At 47.1% G+C, this 25,749-nt stretch overlaps 1 long non-coding RNA gene across 1 annotated transcript in view; it reads left to right on the top strand.

The window, feature by feature from the left end:
* Positions 1-24,406, top strand: part of LOC119153733 — a 32,457-nt gene extending 8,051 nt beyond the window's left edge. Inside the window, exons 2-5 of the long non-coding RNA XR_005106201.1 lie at positions 590-651; positions 1,527-1,661; positions 21,723-21,799; positions 24,210-24,406. This is a non-coding gene — a long non-coding RNA (uncharacterized LOC119153733). The remainder of the gene's footprint in view (positions 1-589; positions 652-1,526; positions 1,662-21,722; positions 21,800-24,209) is intronic.
* The last annotated feature ends 1,343 nt before the right edge of the window (positions 24,407-25,749 follow it).

The following is a 25,749-nucleotide window of genomic DNA, read 5'->3' as shown; positions in this document are numbered from 1 at the left end:
ACAAACACCCTGCCTGTCACTGCCGAGTGAGGCCATCCCTTTGGATTTCTTCCATAACAAAAAGAAAATAAAAATGAATGTATAAATGTAGGATAATTATCATTTAATTAATTCCAGTTCTGTCACCACAACACTCTGTTTGACCTTATTCATAGTTACTTGATCTTCAGCTCTTTAATATTTCAGATGACCTTTTGGGCTGGAAAGATGCTGCTGTTTCTCACTAGCATTCATGAGTCAACTTGTGCATCAAGTCACAGCAGTGGACCCAACCTCATTTATCATTCCATTTAAGGTGTCAGCAGAGCCATTATTCAAATGACTGGCCACACATGTAATCAATCTTTAATGAAACAATAATTGCACCTTCCAATCCGCAGGACCTCTGCCTTTCTTAAAGGTATCTTGTATATTAATTATTGAAAACAATTGTGTTTTACCAGCAATAAGTTGTGTTTCATCAATTGCCATCTTTTAAGAGATGGGAATTTACTGGGAAATTTATGTCCTTCTGTTTCACTAAGGGATGGGTAAACAGCAGCTTCTGTTCCTCTTTCTCTCACTTTCATATTTCTTGTGATTCCTGTAGGTTCTCACATCTTGCCAGAGACAGAAAAGCATGGGATCAATATGCTGTTGGGCAATAAAGAGGTAACGTATGGATGTGCCACCCCGAGATGACGTTGGTGAATGTCCCTGTCCAAAGTGCCCCTGTTCTGCAAATAGTGATGCTTATGGGAAAAAAAAAGGAATAGCCCCAGAAAATGTTTCCAGACAGGGAGACCTCAGGGCTACTTGTGTCATGTTTCCTTTTGAAAAGTATTCAGGCTTGCACTACTTACCAGGATTTGAGAGGGTTCGTTCTGAGGCACAGGGTAGCAAACCAGGCTTTTCAGCAGGTGAGGCTCCTGATTGCTTTTGCCTCATAAAAAGCCAGCAGCTACTGGGTTCTTCTTCTTTGCAAACTGGGAAGCAGCTTGCTTCATGTATGCCTTTCCTCTGAATTCAGATGGAGGTAAGTCAGAAGGTTTAGTCCTGGCAGTATTGGAAATTGAAAAACCTGACCAAGATCTAGTTGGTTGGGGGTTCTTTTGATCAGAATAATGGATATTTTTTAATGAATGTGAAAAATTTCTGTGACTTTTATAGATTCCCCAAATATAAATACTGAAAAAGATTCATGAGGGAAATTTAACTGGCTGTAATGCTGCTTGGTTTGGGGGTAAATTGCTTAGTGATGGAGAAACATTTTTAAAAGTGAAAGCTGTGGTTGTGGTAAGTGCCGTTGCTGGTCCTAGCGCAGCCTCTGTGGATTACAGAAATAGCAGCAGGGCACTAGTCCGGCTATAGCAACAGAGAATTTAATATTAAGAAAGTTCCTATTATTAGCCTCTTTATTTTCTCAGTACTGTATTGTTTTACTTGTATATTTCCTTGTTTGCAATCTTTCAGCAGCTCTTCCAATTGGATTTTTTTTGTTTGTTTTGTTTTTTTGTTTTTTTCTTCCTTCCTGAAATTGCCATCAGCCTTGTTGGAAAAGAATATTGCAGTGGCCTGGTACCCTGAGCTGTTTGCACTGAGATCCCAACGGAGGAGGTGAGCTGGCTGGGAGAAGAAAATGAACAGTTCTATTTATGCAGCAAGTCTGATAGTGGAGCAAGGTAAATAGGCTAACGGGGAGCCTCGGCTGTGACAGGGCTGTAACTTGGGGAACAATCTCTCTTGTTTAGTTTCTCTCCCATCTTTATTGACTCTCTGTGCTGCATTAAGACAGCTCTTGTGCTATACAACAAAATGGTGATGGTTAAAGCAACCTATTGAGCTGGTGAAGCTTCGTGCACAGCACTGTATGCGTTTTGTAGGTTGTTGGGTTTTTTCCTTCTCCCAGACTGTTTTCATGTACCTCTGATCTTTCCTGCTCTTGGCTGCCCTGGTTCAAGGTTTCCCCATCCTGAACTGTATGAGTTCTGTGTTCAATCTACAAGACAAACGAGCAATTGAGAAACAAACTCAGCAGAGCCACTCTGGCACAAACACAAGGAAGGGTGGTGTGAGCATCACAGCAAGACATGCTTTTCCCTCCTCTGCATCCCTCTGTAATTCTCATTTCACTACCAGCCCCCTTAATAAACCACACATCTACACACAGAGAGGAGCTCCTCTCCACCCTGCCTTTGGGTCTGGTCAGGATGAACAAACAGGGGATTTTCCTTGCTCTACCTGCATGCTCCTGCGTGACAGCAGGTTTCTTCTCTGGTGGGACTTTGCAAGGTGCTGAGCTTGGTCCCACAGGGATGCTTCTCATTTCAAGAAACCACATACAGCGAAACAGGCAAGCGCCTGCTGTGTGCCCAGGGATGTGCAAGGGCAGGAGCAGGACACTAATCTGTTCCTGCCAAAGCCAGCACAAATGGGTCTTCGTGCTGCTGCTGACTCTGATCATGAAGAGGTGCATGAGCAAAGTCCCTTGTGGGCAGGGACAAGTGACCCATTTACTGGTGCCAAATTATTCTAGTCTCCCTATGTAAACCCCTCATGTATAAGGGTATTTCACTGTGCTTAGTGGCATGAGTAACACTTTTGCTTGTATATCCTTGGGGCTGGCCAGTTGTATGCGATGTTGGGGGTGATGCATAGGGCTGAGGTTTCTAAAGGGGTGTTGGTGAGCTGAGGGCATGGATGGACCTTGCTCGCATTTAATAGGGGACACTGTTCAGACATCTCACAGGGAGGTCCCAGGCTGGGCCACCTGCATGGAGAGGTGGTTGCAGTGCTGCTTCAGCAGTGGGAACTACCTTGGAGCAAAGTCCCAGAGCCCTTCAGAGAGGAGGAAAAAAAAATAAATATTAAACCATTTTCCTAGCACAGGATTAGTTAGTGCAAGGTCAAATCCTACTAATCTAAAAGACTGGATTGCAGGGTGATAAATGACGTGGCCTCCTGTATTGTTTGGTAATTAATTGTTTGAATCCTATTGTATTATGGGGTGGAAAAACCAGAAAGATAAAAGAAGAGAAATGCCCTTTTCCTTCTGTGCACACTGAACTCCATTTGTTGAGAAAGGATTTATAGTTTTCATCATAATTTAATTCTAAAACATATCACTTAATTAAAGGGATTTATTAAAATCCTCTGGCAGTTCTTTTTTAAGATTAGCCTTGGACTCAGCCCCTGAATGTCACGGAGAAAATTCATCAATTGATTTGTTTAACTGCACAAGTCTCACCCCCTCCCTGCTCCGGCTGATGCTGGGTAGAAGAAAGAAATCCATAGTCAAAAGCTTAAAAATGTTGAAGATAGATGGGCGTGCTGATTTCATCCCTTTTTCTCTTTCCCTTCCCCCTGTGGCTGGGACTGGTTTTAAAAGCCTTTGTTAATGAGCCAATTAATATTGATGATTGAGCACTAAGCTGTCAGTTTGTCTGCCAGAGACGAGTAGTGAGTCTGTCTCCCAGCGCTCGATGAGCTCTGCTCTGTCAGCAGTGACAGGGACACCAGTTGTCCAGCCCTGGAGGGGGACATGTGAGATGGGTTTGTACTGGGACGCCAATGGTACCTGCCTTTCCTTCACTGGGACCTCTGTGTATCGCCTGAGCCCCGATCCTGCAAAAGTTTTCTGACCTGGATTGCTCTGTGAGGCCCCCCCAAATCAGTGAGTTCCTGGGCTGTATGGAAGAAAGGCTCTGCTTCCTGGGGGTACAGCTGAAGAAAAAGGCTTGGAATGCTTCTAGGCTTCTGGAAATGCTGAAAGGTGAGAGATATCAGAGGCAAATGAGGAGGCAAAATGGGTTGTGGACGAGCATCCTGCCTCTCTGCCCCTCCTCCAGCTTCCAGGCTGGCCGGCAAAAAAGGAGACTTTTTTTAGGGGCTTGGGAATGGGACCGTATCCAGCTGCAGGAGTCAGGTCCCTTGTCGCCAGCTCCAGCCACTGTCATTTGTCTTCCAGAGAGTTATTCTCCTCCTATTTGAACTCCTGATAAGATGTATCGAGAACCGCTCTTCTCTAAACCCATAAATCCTCCCAGAACCGAAACAGAGAGCTTGGGAGTCTTATTAAAAACCTCATGAATGAGTTCAGCCCATCTCTGATGACACTGTGCCTGTAGCCTTTGAAGTCTTCCACTGTGAAATCAGGAATTGCAGCACCGCATTTGGCGTTGCTCCCCGAACTCACGGCTCATGCTGAATACAAATCTGCTCTTAAGGGCTTCATCTCTGGATCCTCATGTCAGGCTTAAACGCAGTAAATCTCTGGATATAGCTGTCTATTAGCCCTGTTTATTAGATCTGGAAGGACTAGAGGGGGAAAGAAAAGAAGAAAAGCTCACAGAGGGAATGCTTTTTCAGTTCTTTTTCTGTGCTTGCAGCGACGTGGACCGAACATGAAATGCTACTTTAGGAGGCACCTTTGCAGTCTCACTGTGTTAATGTGTTACTTGGCCGCTATGTGTTTATAGTAGAATAGTCCAACACCAGTGGCTGATCCTTTCCTTTTTGCCTTTACCATCTCAGCTGCAGGGAGCAGCTATTCGAGTTGGCCCCAGATGGGTGTAAAGGCTCAATGTTTTGGGTAGAATATAAGAAGTCCCTCAAAGTTTTTGGGAAGATGTTTCTTGTCACTTTAATGGAATTTATTTTATTTTTCTTACATTAAATGTTGGTGACCCTCTCCGGCTTGGAGGCAACAACATGCTTTTTCTGCATCTTGCCCAGATTCATGATGCTCTAACAGCACCGGTGGTGCTTGGGTCCAATGTGCTCAGAGCCATGTGAACCTAATTCCTGATCAGACCCACCCAAGAGAAAGGGCTCATCTTCCGATGGGAGAAGGCGAGTGCAGAAGAACCCTCTTTCCTGATGCCTCCTCTCACAATCTCTTGTTTCAGACCATGGGAGCCTTTTCTTTTCTCCTGGGGGAACTGAATTTCCCTACGCTGCTCCAGGCAGCTCCCATGGAAATCCCACCTAGCCAGGCTGGGCTGGGGAGGACACTCTGTGCTCACAGGGCTTTGCTTTTGGAGCCCAAGCAAACTGCTGGCTGCAGCACTTCTTTTTTCTCAAAAATGGCTAATTCTTCTTGGCCCCTCAGAGGTGTTTTTTCTAAAGCTTTTAACTTTTCCATCTTTTCTCTTGGGGGGGGGGGGTGAAGGTTGCTAGTGCAGCAGTTCATTTGCATTACAAAATGCGAGTAAGACACTGTCCCAAGGCTTATGAAGTGCTGTCAGAAGATTGAATTAAAATACAGTGCCCCAAGTCCCTCTTGGTTTGTATTTAATTAAGGACTTTCATTCATCATTTATTTCTGCATCCCATCATCTTTGGTAGTTTATGAAGAAAGAGGAAAATAAGGCTTCCTTCTGACAAAGATGCTGATAAGTGTTTTCTGAAGGCAACAGGCTCCTCTGTCTCTGTTGATGATTTCTTCAACCCATATGGGTTTTTTAATGACACAGGCACTTTTTATTTGCTTTTTTGCTAAAGGGAGTCTTGCCAGGTTTACAAGAAAGAGGATGATTCCTTCCCATCTCAATGCCAGTTACATGCTAAAGTCTCCCTGCTGCTCCTGATGTTGGTTCCCAGTGCTTTTGGGGGGTAGAGAACTAGGTTGTGTTAATTTTTGTGTTACAAAAATTCAAACTGGGGAGGAAAAGAAGACTGTAGTGTCCCTGTGCTAGTCTTTCAAATTTGGATATAAAAGTGATGGTGTGCACAAACCTTGGCTTGGTTTCTATAAAAATTCATTCTGAAAAGGGATTTATATTTATCCTCCCATCTTCCTTCTAGTTAGAAAAACACACTCTCTCAACGCAGGCAATTAAAAATGCACACACATCCCGAGCGGAGCTATTTGGAAGCAGCTCAGGTGCAGCCGAGCATGTCTGCTCCTGCATTTTAGCCTTTGAACTTCCTAAGAGTTAGAGAATCATTTTCAGACAGTGATGAATAGCTTATACTCCCATTTGTTTGCTTGGTGTCTTACTTTAAGAAAATGTGAACGTTTTTGCTGGCTGTAGAAGTGTGGGGGAGGTGCTCCAGTCCTCCCGAGGTGTGAGGAGCAGGCAGGCTCCATGCACTGGGATATTGCAGCGGGGGGGTCGCATCCATCCTGAGCTGCCAGAGCACGCTCCAGCTTGCAACTGCAGCACCCGGAGCCCTCCCAGCCCCGTGTTGGTATTCAGCTTTGTCAAAACACTTCAGTCCCCCCACCCCCCCATCACCCCTTGCTTGATCAAAACCCCATCCTCTTCACTCGTGATCTGCTATCCTACTTGTCTCTCTGGATCTGCCTTCCCCGGAGCGAAGGCTGGCGCTCTTCTCACTCATGGGGGAAAATTCAGGGCTATTTATCACTGTCAGCAGGAAGGCGGAGGGGTTTTCATAACAACTCGCTACATGTGTTCTTGCACATGATCCGTTTTTTACATAGGCTTAAATCTTGATCGATGATCTGCCCTGTCCTCCGAAGAGCTGTATCGCAAGGGATGACATTTCAGAGCTGCCTTCAGTATATCACCACAAACAGACTTGCCAGAGCACTTCCCCGGTTCTCATCTGTCCTAACAGTACATTATTTAAGCAAATTAAATCTGAAGCGTGTATGTGACCACCTTTTTGATTCACGGGGTCATGCAAATTAAATCTGAAGTGTGTGTGTGACCACCTTCCTTATTCACAGGGTCACGCACCAGGGGCTTTGCTGGAATAAATAAAAGCCTCTACTTATGGTGTGTTGGTGCTGTTGCCTTCATTCAAACCTCTTCTGACAGCTCTTATCAATTCTTTGGGTCCATGTTAGGAGGGAGAGGCTCCATGCCATGGCGCCAGTTGTTGCTGGTGAACAGCCCAAAGGCTGAAAGCGAAAATCCTGGTTTCCCCTTAACGGTGCCTGCTTTGCTGCTGGTGACAAGTAGGAATTTTCTCCTCTCCTTTGCTGTGTGTGTGAGCAGCTTATCAAGCCCCATCCAAGGCTTCTCCTCCTACATAGTCATCACAGCTGTGCCTCATTGTTAATGGCAGAATAATGGGAGCAAGTGTAAGATGGGAGGAGAGCTCTCTCCCGTTAGCTCTGGGAACAGAAGATGCTCTTCCTTCTCCCTGTTTAGCCTCCTGCCGATTCCAGGCGGCTCTGCCCCAGCTCCCATTGTGTGCGATAAACACAGCTGGGGAGGGAAGAACAGAGGGAGGGGACCGTCAAGGCTCCCGGATACTTGTGCAGTAATAACTTATTTAAAAAATTGAAAGGTATCTCAGCTCTGTGGCTGTCTGAATACACAAGGGGTGATGAGAGCTAGAGAGAGGGAAAAGCTGTGTGTCTGCTGGTTCTGTTTTAACTTTTCCCCACCTTCTAGAAGCACAGCTACAACAGTGAGGTGTGAATGCTTTGGCCCCGGTGTTTGACATCTCGCGTAACGGTGTAGTAAATAAGTCTGAAAATACAAACTTCTGGTTCTGCAGCATGGCTTCAAAGCCAAAAATGGAGAGAGAGGAATTAACTAAAATTCACACCTGCTGGGAGACCCTGCTCAGCCCAGCTGAGCTGTCACTGCCGCCTCTCCCCTCCAAGCCCCTGCTGCAATTCCCCAGGCTGGTGACTTGGATGACAGTCTCGAGAAAGAATCAATGAGAAAGGACCGTTACTGTTATTTATGATATGCTGTATGGATTTGGTGGCAAACCTGCGAGACTAAACTTCTTCTCGATCTCTGCATATTGTCCTCCAGGGCTGGGTTCGGAAAAGCAGAGAAGCTTTTATCGCCGCTTGCCTGAATATATCTGTTCAGAAGATGAATACAGGCCACTTTTCTCCAATGCTGTCAGCCAGGCTCCTTTTACCAGCAAGTTTTGCCCATTTTGTTCTGACACTTAATAAGAGCTTTAGAAGGCAGAAGCCTTGTACTGCATTTTCTGAAATAAGCCCCTGCTCAGTAAAGCACTGGTATTAAGGAAGCACTTAAACTAAGGCAGATGTTTACATCAATTTTGGAGCAGAAGCTGCAAAACGCTTAGAGAGTACACAGCCGAGCTTCGCTTCACAATAGGGCACAGAAATCCTCCACCTTGGAGAGGTGGTTACATTTCACTCTGTAATTCGGTTTTCAAATACACGGAGTGCCAGCAAAGATGTTATGAAATGTTCGCTTTGCTGTTAATCTGCACTACAGTCTAACCACCTGAAAGGCACCTTTTTGGGGATGAAACAGTGTATTTTGCTCATATTGTTGGGGGGGTTTTCCCCCTCCATTGCTTTTTTTTTTTCTTTTTGTTCTTGGAGCATCCTTTAAGTTATCGCTAGTATTGATCAAAGCCAGGTCTCGACACAGGTGCTCTGAGCAAAGTCAGGGTCAGCCAGGGCAGCTGAGGGGCTCTGTGCTACCTGCAGCCTCTGTGTCCAGTGCTTGGTCCCCAGCAGTGATGGAAACGGTCTGCTTGAGAGGGCGGAGGGAGAAATGCTGGGGAAGAAAGGGCAGCAGAAGCATTTGCTTTCCCTCAGCACAGCCTCGCCAGTGCCTTGCCGAGGCACACCTGGCTGCTCCTCTTGCCTGGGGGGGCACCCACGGGAGTTGTTTAATCCTGCGAAAGTGGCAATCCCATCATACCGTGTTGCAGGGATGAAGGAGGTGGTTCGTGGAAGGGATTATTCATCGAAGGGAGCTGCACAGGCTCAGCTGCAAGGTAAGCCCTGTGCCACCGGGGCCAGAGCAGCTGGTGCTGCCCACGCCAGCGCAGAGCAGGGTTTGCTGGATTTAATTGCGCTAAGACACTGATTGATATTTTTTTTTTTGTAGCTCATTACCCAGCAAGTCATTTTAATTAACACCATCTAATATGGGTTGAGATGTATTTTGCAAATGTCAGCACTTTTTTTCTTTTTTCTTTTTCTTTTTTTTTTTTTTTAATTCCCCTGTAGACCAAATGCAGAAAGTTACAAGAGGACAGCGTTAAATGATTTCAGTTGATTTAACAGTGGTAAAGCAAGTCATTAGCAAAGTGCTTTATGAAGCCATAAATGTCCTTTCCAAGTCCTTTATGGGATTCTTGGGGGAAATCTGTTTGTCACAGAGGATTTGTATTGCATTGCTCCTCACCTGATGAACAAATGGGTCAGAGTAAACACGGGGCTCTTGTGTCTTCCTCTTGGTGGGGCTGGTCCTCTTGGAAGCAACGGAAAGGCAGACCCTGGTGCAGCACCTGCGCCCCATGGCCCCATATCCTGCTCAGCTCCCGGGTGCTAGTGCAGGGAACTCCTCCTTGAGACCACCAGGGATCCCTCAGGTGTGAGGTGGTGCCAAAGTAGGATCAATACCTACTAGGAGCAAGCCCAGCTCTTATGGGATCAGTTGGGAATTGAATAAAGCGCCTGATAAAGTCACTGGCAAAGCTCTTAATGATTTCAGTTGTCTCTGATCAAACCCCAGGAACAATCTGAGGCAGCTTAAGTTTTGTTTACAATTAAATCCCCCTCTGTTAAGCTATACTGGTACTGATGACCACCCAGGTTTTAAGTGAACAGGAGGCATTTACTGCTTGTCTCCCTGTTGGCTCAGTTCTCCAGCGTGAACATCAGAAAAAAATACCTCCAGTCTGGGGTATTGATTGAACAAAGCAAATGTTGAAACAAAGCAAATGTTCCCCAACATCAAGGAATGATGGAAAAAGGGCTGCAGAGAGATCTGGCACCTACCAGCTGTGAGCGTGTGTGTACAGCAATAGGTGAGCAGCCCAGTAAAATGTTCCTTCTCTCCTCATACCTCTGACATTGCACCTTCCATTCTACTGGTGTTCAAAGGGGGGAACGGAAAGTATAAAACTGGAGCATCTCCAGTTACATGCTTAAAATGAGACAGATACTCCTGCAGCACCACTGTAATGTGACTGCAGACAAAAACATGTCAAGGGCAAAGAGCTCGATGGAAGCAGTGACCATGGACTGGGTTATTCCTGGTGGTTTTATTTAGTTCAGTTTTGGAGGCAATGTACTAAGTGATTTGCTGTTTCCAAATCACTCTCAGAGCTGCCAGACCTAGTCTGCTAAATAGCAGTCAAGTTTAATGTATGAAGTCCACATTCATAAACCAGTGGTTTTGAGTAGGGGCTCCTCCTCCTCCTCACTACAGTGGTTCAACAGACTGTGCTGAACCATTGAAGAGTTTGGCACAATGTATATCATGTTTAACAAGATGTGCAGAGCTACATTTCCCAATACATTTCTCTTGGATACCCAGTGTGCAGGGTCTAAGCATTAAATACAGCAGGTGCTGTATCCGGCACTGTTGCCTCTCGTCACCCACAGGTGCAAAATGATCTGTAATGTTTAATATCTATTCAGCAGACAAGATTTAATGCAGACTTAAAGCACAAGGCCTGGCATTTTTTCCTCTCCCTTACATTTGTACAACTTCACTGGCATCAGTTCAAGCTTCATTAGGAACAGACTATTACGTACAACAGCTGAGGATGTACGGCTCATAACGAACGCTGGTTTGCAGGCTTCCTCCTACGCTGTACCAGCGAGCCAAGCCCATAAAGCTGATACTACATCATTATTTTTTATTCATTGTGTGTAAATATTCTTGCCACAGAAAGTAGCATATAAATGCACTGTTGAGGGTTAAACTGGGCTGGCGGTGGGTGCTGGTGCCAGCTGGGGAGCATGCCCAGAGCCTCAAGCTTGCAAGGAGAAAGGTACCAAGTCACCTCTCGTTCTCACTCCTAGAAAGTAGTTTTGTTGACAAAACATGCACCCTGCTCATATCACACATCCCTTTGGACACTTCTTGCCTGGCTCTGCAGTTCCAGGAAGGTGTTTTAGTTCTGACCATTCCAGCTGTGCTTCAACCAGATGTTTTTATGGAAATAAACCACAGTGGGCTTCAGAGCCCTTTCCCAGCTGGATCAAATTAATTTAGACTTCATCAATTTAGGACCAAAGATTTTATAACCAAAGATTTCCTGACCATAAACTATGTTTCAGTTTGGAAGTAGACAAGTAATAATGCTAGCGATCGGGATGAAATCCCAGATAAATGTCTGCTTTACCTCCCAGAGTGCTTCAGCCCAAAGGGTGCATGCCCAGCAGTTACAATGGTGTTTACCTCCTCCAAGGAGGAGAGCATCCTCCCTCCCACCGGTCTGTTCTCTTACCCTCCAAACCCAGCACCAGCTGGGTGTTCGGTTCCCTTGCCAGCAGCCCCGGCGGCACACGCAGGCGTAGGCAGCTGTCACTCACAGCATACACTTCTATCTGCATCCTTGTTGCCCTCAGTGGGTACCTCGGGGGCTTGCTGAGGCTCACCGGCGTGAATCCCACGCTGGAGATGTACCTGACCTACAGAGAAGACTCAGCTTTACCCTTCGATTACTTCTGTATGTACACATCTTTACACCTACAGATTTCTTCCACAGGTAACCAGAAATCTGCATCACCCCAGTGTTTCTCTAGTATGTGTGATAAAAACTTGTGATTTACATTTCTTCCCATTCTTTAGCATTTCTTCCCTCATTCTGTTCATTTTAGGATGAGCAAAGGAGGAAAAAAGTGTGTCAAGCATACAAAAAGAGACTAAAAATCATACAGTCCCTATTTAGGAGCGAGGTGCTAATTTCCTTTGGGGAAAAATACTCCATGAGAGATATAAATGGATCTCTTCTCTGGTTTACTCCACAGCAATTACTTCTGCATGGCCGCCAGAAGTAGGCTGATCGATTAATATTTTAGGCTTTCAGTCAGCTTGAGTTTATAGCTCATCTTAGCACCAGGAGAACCTAGCAGAGAAAGCTTTCCTTGCTGGCCTTTGTAAAGCAAAAGTGATTCCTTTGCGATAATCTGCACTGAGTCTCTGCAGCCGAAGTCTCTGCAGAACTGTTTTCGTAGTGGCTGATCTGGGCTCAGCCCTCGCTGCTAACGGGGTAGATAGGAAGATACTGAAAAATCCAGTAATGAAAGCTCCTTTCAGTCGGAGGTAGCATCACAGGGGAACGATGCCCCAGCACTAATTTAACCAGGGTTGCTAATTCCTGCCATGTCGTTGTCAGGAATAGCTGAATTTAGCAACAGCGAGTTCTGCGTTACTATCACTGAACCTTCTTCACCCTCATCGGAGTTGGCTAGATCGGGGGGGAGGGGACAGACCCCGTGGGGCAGCCCGTGAGCAAGAACCACCAGCCCTCGGGCGCTGGGGCTGGCAGCGTGATGGGAGCACCAGCAGATGTGCTTGTGCACAAAGTGGCAGCCCAGGAAGGCAGTTGCAGGTGCCCGTCCTCCTCCTCAGGGTCTGGTCAAGCTCCAGCCTCCCAGTGAGGCATTGGCATCATGTTGTTCAAGATTTCTCAGACACGGGAGACTGGGAAGAGGTCTGTCCTGGTTTTGGCAGGGATAGAGTTAATTTTCTTCCCAGTAGCTGGTACAGTGCTGTGGTTTGGGGTTAGTATGAGAACAAAGTTGATAACACGCTGCTGGTTTAGTTGTTGCTCAGTAGTGCCTACCCTAAGTCAGGGATGTTTCAGTTTCCCGTGCTCTGCCAGGGAGGAGAAGAACCTGGGAGGGAGCAGAGCCAGGACAGCTGACCTGAACTAGCCAAAGGGCTATTCCATACCATAAAACGTCATGCTCAGTATATAAACTGGGGGGAACTGGCTGGGAGGGGCCGGTCCTGCTGGGGGACTGGCTGGGCATCGGTCAGTGGGGGGTGAGCAATTGTATTGCGCATCATTTTGTTTGGGGTTTTATTCCTCTCCTTGTTATTTCTTTTTGTTATTGTTGTTATTGTTATTATTGCTATTATTATATATTACTTTATTTCAATCATTAAACTGTTCTTATCTCAACCCACAGGTTTTACCTTTTTCTGATTCTCCTCCCCATCCCACTGGGCCAGGGGAAAGAGAGCCATTGGCTACGTGGCACTTAGTTGCCAGCTGGGTTTAAACCACAACAGTCTGCACAGACAGACGATGAGATAAAGGGAAAATCAGAGGAACTTTCCCCCAGCATCAGCACTTTGAGAGTTGTGAGTGAGACATGAAAATGAGATTGATTCGACTTTCTAATGGGAGTCAGATGCATTTAATTTATTCTTAAGCATTTCTGTAGCACTCACATAAAGCTGTGCTGATACGCACCACGCATCCCTTCGCCCTTAAACTCCAGGAAGGTCAGTTCAGTAAGTTCTTCAGTGCATGGTGTTTCATTGCAAGCCCACAGCATTCGCAGACCCGTTGTAACTCTGGGGGCTGTGTCTGCCCCCTCGCTCAGCTCATCCTGCAGTGGAGCAAACAGTGCTTTGATCCTGGGACTGGCTGCTCCTGGAAACGGGACAGCAGGGAAGAGCTCTGACATGATGCTTCCCTGGCTTTGCAGGTCCCTGTTTCCCCCTCACAGTCATGGCTTGTGGGCAGCTGGGTGCGAGGCAGAAACACAGCTTGTGGTGAAAAAACATTTGCATCATTCAGGTTTGTGGTCTGACGTTTCAGATATGACTTCGAGACGTGGGGTAGGACCCACGTTGGCCCCAGCCTTCCCAACATCTGGAAACAGCTTGATGCTAACGTGCAGCATCCCATGGTGCACAGGAGGCCCCAAGAGGCACCAACAGCCTGGGTGAGAGCAGGGAGCAGCTCAGAGATTCTGGGGAGGGATGGGGTTAAACTGCCTTCCATCGCTGAAAGCCTCTACAGCCTTGTCAAAGGCAAGCCTGAGTCAGGTGTGATGAGTAACTTTAATGACTATTAATTACCAAGTCATTACCAAGGAGGCTATACATGTCAGAGTGGCTGAAAGCAGAAGGTTTTCTGTGCTTCTAGGTTAGTGCAAGAATTTTGGTCCTTCCCTTTAGAGGTTATGGTTGTTGCTGAAATATTTCCACGCTTTGCTTGGCATTTAGCTATGGCTGTTATTTCTCTGAGGTCTTGGTATTCAGGCTGTGGATTCTGTCTTTGTATACACAGTTTCATTTTCTAGGGGTCAAGGTGAGGCGGATACCCAGTGGCTGGATGTGTGCCCTCGTGGACACCTTTGCTAAAGGTGTGGAGGACTGCAGGGGGGAGCCTGAGCAGCGCAGGGGCAAGGGGCGACCACCGCTGCCTGCAGCTGCCCTCCTCCCTGTACCGTGCACAGGATGAGACACCAACAGACAAACCCTGCTTCTGCCTGCACAGCCCTCTGTTTCCTTTGCTTGAACTCCTGTGCATGCTTTCAGCAGTGTAATTGCAGCTCAGGTCTAGCAAAAAGTAGGGGCAGTTTCGGGTGTCCCTATGAGGGTTTGCAGCAGGGTTGCGGTCTCCATGACCTCAAGGACTTGTTGACAAGATTAACTTTTTTGGGTTTGGGTTTTTTTTGTTTTTTGGAAAGAACAGTTTTGCCTTGTGCAAAATCACAGCCTTGACTCATTCTGTAATACTTCCTCCTGTTTCTTCCATCTGCTTCTGCTCAGATAGTTGGAGTTGGCAGAACTGCCTCCCTTTTGCTTCCCCCCTTGGCCAGCACGCTTACCTCCGTGCCACAGCAAAGCACAGAGCATCCTCCTGCGCTGCAGAAGACACCCCTGTGTGCAATGTCAAAATAAGGTACCCACTGTCTTCAGGGAGTTTCACATCCACACACGTGCATGGTCCCACATGGCTTTAGCCTTCAGCCGGTAGATCTAGTGTTTGGTTTGGGTTTTATTACCTGGGTAATGACACCTTGCCAGCCTGCTTTTAGCTGGAGTCCCGCCACACTCCTCTCCTTGGCAGATATGGGAGTGAGGGCTCAGCTGCTGTCTTTACCAGGATGCCCAGGCTGTTAAACTCTTAGGGGTTTGCAGGATGGGTGCTGATGCTAAGGGGTGACTGCTGGGGGGTCAGGAGGGCAGCAGAGGCGGCTCATGCCAGGCTCTGGTCCTGTGCACCTCCAGCAATCGCTCCCTGCCGAGAAGCAGGAGTGAAATTCAGATTATGGCAATGATGATGCTGTGCCCTGACAACACTGTGACTTCTGGGAACTGCTAGTCACCAGGAACACCGAGCACTGTCGTGCTACTGCTCAGAAATACTCTGAATAAAGAACAGGGAAAACATGCAACTGTGTGACAAAAATTTAGGAAATCTTTCTTGGGTTCCTTTTCCTTCCTTTCTTTGTTTCTGAGCCATTAGCTGAGACACAGATCATGTTTTTCCACCTTGGCTCTGACACACTAAAGGATAACAAGAAAAGATTTTTTACAGTAAGTTGTGTGATTCCCAGGTAACTACCTAGTCTTGAAGCTGTGGGTTTAAGAAAAACACCAAATACCTTATAGCTCGTGATTAAAACACAGGCCATGATCAAAGCAGCTCTGGGTAGATTATTTCACCTTGAACAAAGGAAGGTTCAAGATAGGCACTAAGGAAAATTCCAGTGATAAGGATGGGCACATGCTGGGAGGCAGGGATGGCCAGAGCCAGGTCAGACATCATCTACCCAGGGCAGGTAACGGAGCCCCTGGCTCTCTTACCTCCTTCCCTTACAAGGTCTGGGACTCTCTTTTGCTCTGTGTATGCAAGATGAGGGCTCAGAGTGGGTTTACTGAGAGAGAATCAAAATAAATAGCTGGCTCTTCTCCAAAGAAAAATCAAATCGAGATACCTGGCTGAAAAATTCAGCTCAGCCATGGGAAGTCCCAAGGCTGAGCTTTGGGGCATGGCAACCCTGTTGCCTGCTCTCCATCCCAGAGAAACCTGTGAGCGGCTCATAGGAGGAGATGGTGGTCACGGTCCTGCCTCCGGCAGCAGCAAGTTTCCCAGGAGCTGGTTTTCCCCATGTTTACCATCAGAGCCCCAGACCTGGCTGCCTCTCTCCCCGTGATGAGCAAAGCCAGTGGGAACTCAGTAAAATGAGTTACAATCTTCCCTAACCAAGTCTGAAGCCTAAACATTGGCAGCTGTGTTGCCCTTTCCATGCATTCAGCCTCAGACCCTGCTGGGTTTTGCTGTAAAAAAAACAAGAAAAAGCAAAAGAGGGGGCAGTCCCCATAGCCTAAGCTTGATTTAATACTAATTGCCGCAAACATCCAAACTGTGGCTGGGGCTGGCTTTAATTAAAATGACAGAATAGGAGAGCCATGGGGATGAATTACTGAAGGAAAATGTTATATTTCCCTACAGCTAGTGTAATTAAAAAAAAAGCAATGCATCAGGCATGAAGGACCTCCTTGCCTGTGCCAGGGCTGGCACGGGCACTGACGATGGCATCCCAGTAGGATCATGTCACCCAAACTCTTTCCTCTGTCATTAAACCCACATTGCCAGCTCCAGAAACCCCTCCGGTGCATCCACTTGGCTGGCTTTGCTGCAGTTTTTCCCCTCACTGCCCTTATTTGTATAAATTAACATACCCCCAGGTTCAAACATTTGAGCCACAGAGTTTGGTTGCAAAAGGAGAAGCAAATGCAGCAGAGCGAGGCCCTGCTCTGCACCATCCCTCCGGGGCCAAGCACCTGCGCTGCTCGTGGCCATGCGGTGGGCTGCGGGAAGGATGGGTGGCAGGGTCTGTCTGGCCCTGCCAGCAGTTGTGGCCATGACATGGGCTGCCAAGGTTGGTGGCAATGGCCTTGCTGTCCTTTCCACTTGTAGGTGCATGATATTGAACATCTGAAGGATAGAGACAGGTCTTTAATTTCGGAAGGGAGGTGGTGGGGGTCCCCTGGGTCTGGCTTTGCTGGAGGACAAAGTGATGTGGAGGGCTGCTTGCTTTTCTTCCTGCCTTCAAGAAGTCAGTAGTGCTGGCAGATGCTCCTGAGGGGTGCAAAGGATTGCTTGTGACCTACATTTGGTCCCTCCGTGTCCCAGTGCAAGTACTTACCTGTCACTGCCAGCTGCTGAGGAGTAACAAGGCATCCACAGGCAGCTGGCTGGGGAGAAACTGTGTTAGGAAAACAAGAGAAAGAAATTAAAAGGACTATCTCAGTGTGCCCGTGGTGACTGGAGCCCTGCAGAGGGGCTGTCAGCCCTGCTCCTGCACAGAACCCCGCGACATCCTGCTAGGAAGCACTTGTCATGGCTGGTGCGTGGGAAGCACCATCCTCCTGGCCACCACCAGCAACTGACAGTCACTGCCACCTTGGAGCAGCCCACCCCACAGGCAGCCCCCGCAGGCATCACCAGCTCTTGGTCCTGCAGCCCCCAGCAAAGCAACTTGGTGCAGATGCTGGGGACACCACTGGAGCCTCCTGCCCTGCCCTTCCCCACTGGAGTACCAACATGCCAGGAGTAGCAGGAAAAAATACTTAGTAAGTCCATAGGAGGAATTAAAAGCCATTTTTTTCATCCTGTTAGATGTTTTCTTAGCTTCTGGATCACCTACAAGCTACACAGCTGCCCTCTCAATGCAAAAAGGTGCATTTTCCAGCCCCAAAGTCATTGGGGTCTAGTAGAGCCTGTGTTCTCCTTACTTGATGGTAGAGGCCTATTACTTTTCAAGGCTATTTTTGGATTTCTTTTTAGAGTAGGAGAGTGTCTCTGGATAAATAATTCTTGACCTGCAGTTTGACACGCACGTTCAACTGAACTCCAGTGCATGATCTCTGTAGCTCTCCAGAGATGCCTGCTCTCCTTCTCCTATTAAAAATAACACTCTTATATCTAGCACTTGCTTCTTGCCCACCTCTGAACTGCTGGGATGATCTGGGCCTGCATTAAACAAGACCAAGTAGAGCCCATCTTCTGATCTCCCTGGGTTTGGCAACCAGAGCACGTGCCCACCAGCACTGCTCGTGTACGGTTTCACACTAAACCCTAACAGACTTCAATGTTTATTGATTGCAAATTCCATCCATAGCGGTAGCCAAAGAGCTTTGTCCAGTGCTCGGGTTAAAGAAAACTTTGGCCTGAATCCACCAGTGTGTCAGAAGGCACGGGGCTTCTCGTGTCTTTTATCCCATGCTGAAGAATTAAATCATCCTCTGAGTCAATACATGCGTGTCTGTGCAGATTACCATGCCTGCAGATGACTGTGCAACCATGGTTACAGTTTTTTAGGTGCTAGGATATTTGGGGCAGGCTGTAATTTTGGCTCTGTGGCTGTACTTCAAAAGACAAAGTAGAATCTGCTAGAAAAGGCTCAGTTCCTCTGGCTCTTTGGAAGATGGAAAGGGACAGGCTTTTATGGTGGTTGTGGCATAAGGAGGTGCAACAGCACGTTTGTGCTTCAGCATAATATGTGGGTTTATTTATTACCCTTAAAAAAGAAAAAAAATACCCGAGAGAGGACTTTAAGTATTGGCCACAGGCTATGGTGAAGAATTACCACTCGGGTCGAGGTGGACCGTTCCCTGCTCCTTGGCCGGGCATGTTTTAGTCGCGGTGAAATCCATCGGTGAATGCCACTGAGACCTGTGGGGTCTGTTCTGCACGGAGGGTAAAGCAAACTTCTCATGGAGCTGGTGAGAGCTGTGAAATCCATGCCACTGGTTGATTTACTACTGAAACAGCAATGCTGAGCTGGGTCGATAAAGAAGCCAGACTTCAAAATGGAATTAAATAATTATTCTCACTTTCTTTGACTTCAGGAGGATCCTATTAGAGAATAGAGCCTGGATTACTGGCTGGCTGATGTTTTCTTCTGCGCCTGTCTCCACATTGGATTTAGCTCTTTTATCTCCTGATCCCCAGAGCTTTTTAATGTAGAAAGTAATGGCATCCAAAGGCAAATTTAATTTTGACAAGTAATCTGACTTCCTTTCCCTTTCTAGAGTCGGGTTTTAATCCTGTTTGCTGTCTGAAGCTGCATTAGGTGGATGTATTTAAAATCCTTACCGCTCTAAAATCTCTCAAAGAGGGACAAAAATAAGGGGAACTGCAAGCCTGGAAGCAAGGAATCATTTCTTATCAAACATTTCAAAACGTTTCATTGCTGCTGGTATTATTAACCCCTGCACTACACTTCGCCTTGGCTCTGTGCTTGCTTTCCTTTGCTTCATTGCACTTGTTAGAACCACTCAGGGAGTGGAAATTTCAGGTTTTCTCCAGCTCTTCTGGTTGTGTTGGCAGGTTGAGTCTGCACAGTGTGTGCAGGGGAGCCGTGAACCCCTCGGGGTGTTGTCCCACTGTCACCAGCCCACTCCAGGGTGGAGGATGCTGCCTGCCAGGTGTTTGGCATTAGGCATCAACACTGAAAAAAACCACCAAAAACCAAATCACAGAGAAAGAGTAGGGTAATGGAGCTTCAAAGCCACTAATCTCAGCAGAGAAAATAGAAATTTATGTTGTTATTACATTTCTCCAACTCAGGTCCCAAAGAACCACATCTAGATGAGGATCAATTGAACTGATTGTTGGCTATTTCCGACACAGCGACATCTCACCCTGTGCTGTTGCCCTGAATCATGCCAGCTCAGACCTTACTGTTTCCCTGAAAATATCAATTGCAAATAGGGTCGTCTACTGAGAAAATCTGTACTTATTGACTGGGGACTGTTTGCACAAAAAGCCATAAAATGCAGAATGTCCCTGTCACTCTGCAGCAACTCAGCTGATGGTTCATTATTCCAGCACGTAAATACCTGACTCCCGTGGAAGCAAAATGTGAAGCTTGAAGCATTGATGGCATCTCACTATTAAATAAAAAAAATGTCTATCTGTCTCATTCTAGCTTGGTTAAAAAAACACCTCAGCAAAAGAAGGGATTATGTATAAATACATATATTTGCAAATGTCAGCCTCAAAATAGGAAGAAAAACTTGCAGCAGCACTGTGGGCCTGGCAGAGATGGAAATGGATTGGTTTTACACTGCGAGGCATCGCTGGTCAGAGGGAAGCTAAGGAAAACAAATCGGGGGGTTGCTGTGGACACGCTGGTAATGAAGGCAATTAGGGTAAGTCGAGTCACGTCCCACATGCCAGCACGCTTCATTAGGCTTCAGACCAGGGCTGCACACTCTCTGTAGAAAACTAGTGTACAAGCAGCATTAGTTAATCAAGGGGCACAATAGTAAAACCACTTTCATTTGCAGTTCCTGTGTTTTCTTTCCCCTTCCTTCCTAAGTCACCAATTCATCTCGCTCAGGATCTGTCATGGGGAAAGGGATGATGGTTGAGGGGATTAGCACTGCTCCCGGGATGCAGTAGCCAGCTGACTTGGTTAGAAGCTGGAGAAAAACATTTGGGCAGGGTTTTTATTTTCAGCCACTTTTGCTCGCCTGGCCCTGAGCTCCCTGAAATAAGTAGTGCTTTTCCAGCCTCTTCCTTGACTATGGACAACCACCCCCTTGCCACGCTTCTACCTGCGTTCCCACCTGATCATCAGCATGTGCTGCATGATGCTGGCATGGGTATAAACTGGAGGGCCTTCTTGTACGTAGTTGACTGGAAGAGGATGTTAAAGGACACGCTGCTTTGAAGCCCTCTCTGATGCAGCTATAACTGCCTGAAACCTGACGGCCAGCCGACAGCTCCATCATGGACCAGTAAGCTCAAGTCTATCATTGCTCTGTTGCTCAGTCTCTTGGGTCCCCCTGAAGAAGGGGGACTTGCAGATGCTGTATGCATCATGCAGGGACGCTCTGCCCTGCTCTGGAGCCGGGAATGCACGAGCAATCACAGCCAGCTGAGCCGAAATTGGAAACAAGGCAGCTAACCCCCCAGCCACCCCGATCTGTCAGCTCCCACCTTGGCTAATCAAGGACCAGCTCTGCTATTAGAGCAGGGCAAATTGAATTCGCTCAGGCTGCTGTTGCGGCGGATGTTTCCTAGCAGCCGCCTGGTGCATGCAGTTCTGAACATTTGTGTTAATAATGATGATGAGCACTGGAAATATGTCTCTTCGGGAAATAAAGATCAGATGAGCCCAAGCACCATGTAAGCTTCATTTCTTTCACAAGGCGGTTTACTTGGGCATGAAATATTGTCACTGTTTACCCCGTGGATGACTGATTCCAGACTTGACCTAGTGCAAGCCGGTGTAAGTAAACACATCTCTTTCCATAGCTCTGGTAAATGATCTAAGCAATCTGATGCTGAGAATAAGGAGAGAAGAGAAAATACTGTCCCAGTGTTGTTGGATGAGCTTAATGTATTTTTCTTCTTGTGTTTAGCGGGGTACTTTGGATCAGGATGGCAAAGCATGAGCCCATCAGTGCACAGATGACATACGGCTCTGTAGTGGGTGCGATGCTACTGGCTTGCTCACGCGCAGCGCGTTGGGATGATTCACTGCTGCTCCAAGTCTCTTTTGCCACCAGTCAGCCCAACCCACAGCTTTTAGGTACCACTTCTCCAAGGCTTTTCAAGCGTATTTCAGTTCAGCAAACCCAGATCTGGAACCAAACTGTCTCCCTGCTCGACATTTTCATACCTGAGGGCCTAACGCAGGCTCCCGCTCCATTTGCCAGCTGTTATGTGGCAGCCGGAGGGAAGCATGGATGTTGGGTGCTGCGGAAGGGACCCAGCTGATGGTCATCTGTGGAACTGCAAAAAATCATTTCCTTTCTTTTTGCTGGCAGCGTTTAAAAACTGGAATATTTAAAGCTAACTTTAAAAATAACCCATTTGGGGTTTTGTAATAGATGAGAATCATTAGGAACTATTTATTTTTTATCTCACTTGCTTTGTCAGCTGATGTCAAAACACAAAGCTCCCAAAACACCCTTGCCCACAGTAACCCAAGCCAAACTGCAGGCAGGAACATCACGATGAATTTAGTAAAGATGACTTAGGAAAACGATAACTACAGTTACAATTCTGCCTTATACCGTCCTGGTTTGTATTTTCAGGAAAGGAGTATCGACAGGAAAAGACTGAAGGTACGATTTCAACCCATCAGCAGCAAGTAAGGATTTCCACTGGATAGGTAAGTGCCAAGTTTCTAGAGAGGAAATGCAGTGGAAAACAAGTCTCCTTGATAAAATGGATAGGAAATATAAACTTTTTGCAGGTGACCTGAGCAGCATGACAAACAGAGTATAAAAGGCCCCAAATCACTCCCCATACAGTAACTTTAACGTTGGGTACATGTGTATTAGTGGTGGGTGCTTGTCCTAGGGCAGCCCAGGTAGTTTCTTGATAGGATGTTGTATTCTGCTCTAGTTGCAATATCTTACACCTCCCTGGCTGTTAAATAAGGTGCCTTCTCTGGTGTGGCCCCTCAGCTGGTGCCCATAAGCCATCGGCCCCAATGCCTGGCATGGAAAGGGGTTTATCCAGCCGAGAAGGGGTGAAATAGCAAACCCAGCTAGCCTGTCTGCAAGGCAGGGCAGCGTTCTGGGCTGTGAAATGGAAAGGGTGTTGAAGCTTGGGACAGATGGAGAGGAAAGGGAGACAGCCAGAAAAAAAAATACAATGCCAGCCAAGCAATATGTCCAGTTCCCCGGTTCCCCTCTCTTTTCCTTTAATATTAAAGTAATGACAGTACATTACATGGAACTGAGGAACCCCTCTCAGGACTGGGCTTTTATCATGTGCAGACTGAAGGGTGATTGACAAACCAAGAACCATCACTGTGTATTTGGGAGTCAGTGACAGACGGCAGAGTCTGATCCCTGCATCCCAGCACTGCAGGGAAAGCTTAAAGGAGAAGACAAGCAACCTGTCTTTCTCTACTTTTTTTTTTCTTTTAATAACTAAAAATATTCACATTCGTATTAGCCTTCTGCAAATGCCTCTAAAGGCACGCTGAAGTTACAAATTTCCACAGAGTCCCTTGGGAGCAGCAAGAGCCTCTGAAGAAGCAATATTTGGATGGAAAACTTATGTCCTCCAAGCTGGCAAGTTGCAACACTGACATAGATTTTCTTGTAGCTGCAAACGTCTCTGTATAAAGGGTATAAAGTCCCTTCTGCCCTCCCCTCCTTCTCCCTTCCATTATTTAACAACTGGCTATGATTTACATGGTTCATTAATGCAGTGGTAACACTGACACACACATTCCCAAATCAGCCAGAAGGTTTATATTTGACCTGGGCCCTCTGTTCACTGCAGATGCCCCAGAGGATTTGAAGAACAGTGATTTGAAGTGATTGCGTTGGATAAGGACATTACACAGTGCAAATACAATTGGATGCAAGCATTTAATTTTTTTTAAAAACCATGGCTATTGGAGTGCCTTTGAGCCAGCAAAAATAACAGCTTAGTTCCCTTCATGGTCTCGGCTTTCTTCTCCCTGAGGACAGAAAAGGGAAGCAGGACCAATTTCAAACTGGAAAGGTTTCGCCAGGTGGCTTGGCTGGGATTGCTCTGAAATGACACCTTCCCCTTTGGGTCCAGCCCTGGGGGACTGACACCCCAGGCAGGGTCCCAGCAGAGCTCTGGGGTGTCCCTGTGCTGCTCCCCCCCTCCCCAGGCAGAGCAAAAAAGCCCTCGTGCTCCCAGCCAGCTCTCCAGCAGCAAGCACATCAGGCCCAGGGTCAAACTGTAAAGGTGATTATTTGTCTCCCTTGGGCTGGATTTTTATTGCACCATTTTGGTTATTGTGGAGTAAGGGGAAGAAAAGGAGAGGGTTTAAAATGATGATTGCACAATAAATGGCAGCATCACTGCTAATGTGCTGAGTGCCTACAAACAGCTGTTAGTCAAACACCCATAAAGGTTTGCTTGGATGATGTATATAACCTTCCCCCTCCCTGCAAATGGCTTAACTCCATCGGCTCCTTGTCTTTTCCCAGGCAGGTGCTAAAAACCCAGGGAGCTGGAGCACCAAAACCCTAGGGCAGCAGGAGGGGACAGAGGGTTCCCAGGGACTGGTGTAATTCCCTGAACTCCCTTCCCATCACCAAGACCATCAGTCTCAGAGATAGGGATACAGTGAAAGCAAGCCTGTAAAAACAGCGGGAACAGGAGACAAAACTGCTGAGCACACAAGGGAACAAAGCAGTGAGACTGTTCGCAAATTCTCATGTGCCAAAGATTCCCCAGGGTATCCCCTTGGAGAGCCTGGATAAAATGTTTCCCTCTGCCAAGTTTATTAAAGAGGCTCCCAAAAGCTACAGGAGAGGGACAGATCCTTTAGTGACATAAACAGGTCTGGTTCTACCTGTTCAGATGTTTTCTTTGCCTTTTTCACCCCAGATGAGAGCTGGACCCCAACCATTTTAACCCACGAAAGCCAGCACACTTTTCTGTGCATCCTACAGCCACTCACACTAATTAATCCTTCCTACACCCTTGAAGGCCTTCTGTGATCCGCACAGCTCTTCCCATCTGAACGTCTCCCGACTATTTACATACAAAAATAATTATTACGGTTTCTCTTTCTGGCTCCCCAGGCTACAGGAAACATTGCTGGTGGGTTTGGCAGGCGGGTGAGTTTCCTGGGGAAACAAGGCAAAGCAGCCGCCTTGCCTCTGTGCCAGCTCCACCCCCAGGAACTCCGGCACCATCCGAATTTGAGAGGAGAGAGATTGTAAGGATATTTCCTTGGGTTTGGAAAAAAAAAAAAAAACAAACCAAAAAACCCAAACCACCAACAGTTGGATTAAGAAAGACCCAAGTTGAAGTCTTCAGGCTTGCTCCCTCACTCAAAGCCTGGCTGCCCACAAGCACCTCTAGCTGCTGCCTGGTTGGGTATGAAGCGACCCACGCTCAGGGTGCGGGGTGGCGAAAGGCTTCTTTGATCCGGTGTCTCTACAAGGAACTGCGGTGGAAAGAGTGGAGACAGCTGTCTCTGCTACCCCTTGCAACCCTCCAAGCTGTCAGTGGTCCTGGGAGAACGCTAACAGGAGAAGAAAGGCAGATCCTGGTGGGTCTCCATGGGGAGCGAGCTTGGGAGTGCAGGTATCATCCTTAGCAGCTTTTGGCTCAGTTTGAAAGGAGGCACTGAAGGTGCTGCAAAGGCTTAGAGCAAAGTGAAGACTCTGAAGCACTTCTCAAAACACCCCTGCGGACCTATTAATTGCAATATTGGATCTTCTATCTTTTCCAGCAGGTTCCTAGCAATAGGCATGCGGCCAGCTTGGCTGTGGTTTTGTTTATTTTCCAGCTAATGTAGCGGCAGGATCAATTCCAGCTAACAAATCTGGGAATGTCAGAAAAATGATGTCCAGTTCCCATGGATAATTTGTGACATGCACCTGGTAGACAGTTTTAGTGCCACAATCAATCCAGCGCTATGGCAGGGGAATAGGAACACCTCGCAGAAGTGAACACGAATCATGGAAAACATCATCAGAAAAGCAATAAAAGCCCATTTGCCCCATTAATTATCACTGGCCACTGGCTAGATGGGAAGATGGCACTTGGAAAACACAGCAACACATATAAAACCGTGGCTGCTAACGTTCCCTGCAGTACCTCTTCCCTGAAGGACTGTAAGTGGCATCTGAGTGGTGCTCATCTGGCATCGCGCTGCAAATGAGTTCAGAATGTGACTGTCCAAACTGAACCATCAGCACTTGTTACCAACCCCATTAAGCTTTAAATGGCACTTGAGCCTTGCTCCTTGCTCATCCGTGCTGGGCTTGGGTTATTTAACACATGGGCTCTGGCACACACGGTTCTGCTCGACCATGAACTGCCAGAAACCTGAATGCTTGTCCCTGCAGCCCCAGCCCTGTCTACCTGTGCTCTGGCAGCTAAGGGAGGTTTCTCCTGTGGGAGGAAGAACAAAAAAAATCAGGGAAAAGGAAAGGGCAAGAGTGGGACAAGGACAAATAGAAATGGATGAAAATATTCACGGTTTTCACTTTTTCCATTAGCTTGAATGGGATTTCATCAGGTGCCATGTTTCTGTGGTCCCTGTGAGCACTGGGTTCTGCAGGTCAGTGCTTGCCACGCACAAACTCTTCCCTTTTATCTTCTTGCCTCTCT

This window comes from Falco rusticolus, chromosome 9, assembly GCF_015220075.1.
Source record: "Falco rusticolus isolate bFalRus1 chromosome 9, bFalRus1.pri, whole genome shotgun sequence".
NCBI classification, from domain to species: domain Eukaryota; kingdom Metazoa; phylum Chordata; class Aves; order Falconiformes; family Falconidae; genus Falco; species Falco rusticolus.
Note: the sequence above shows the minus strand (reverse complement) of the source record. Positions and strands in the feature narration are given on the sequence as shown.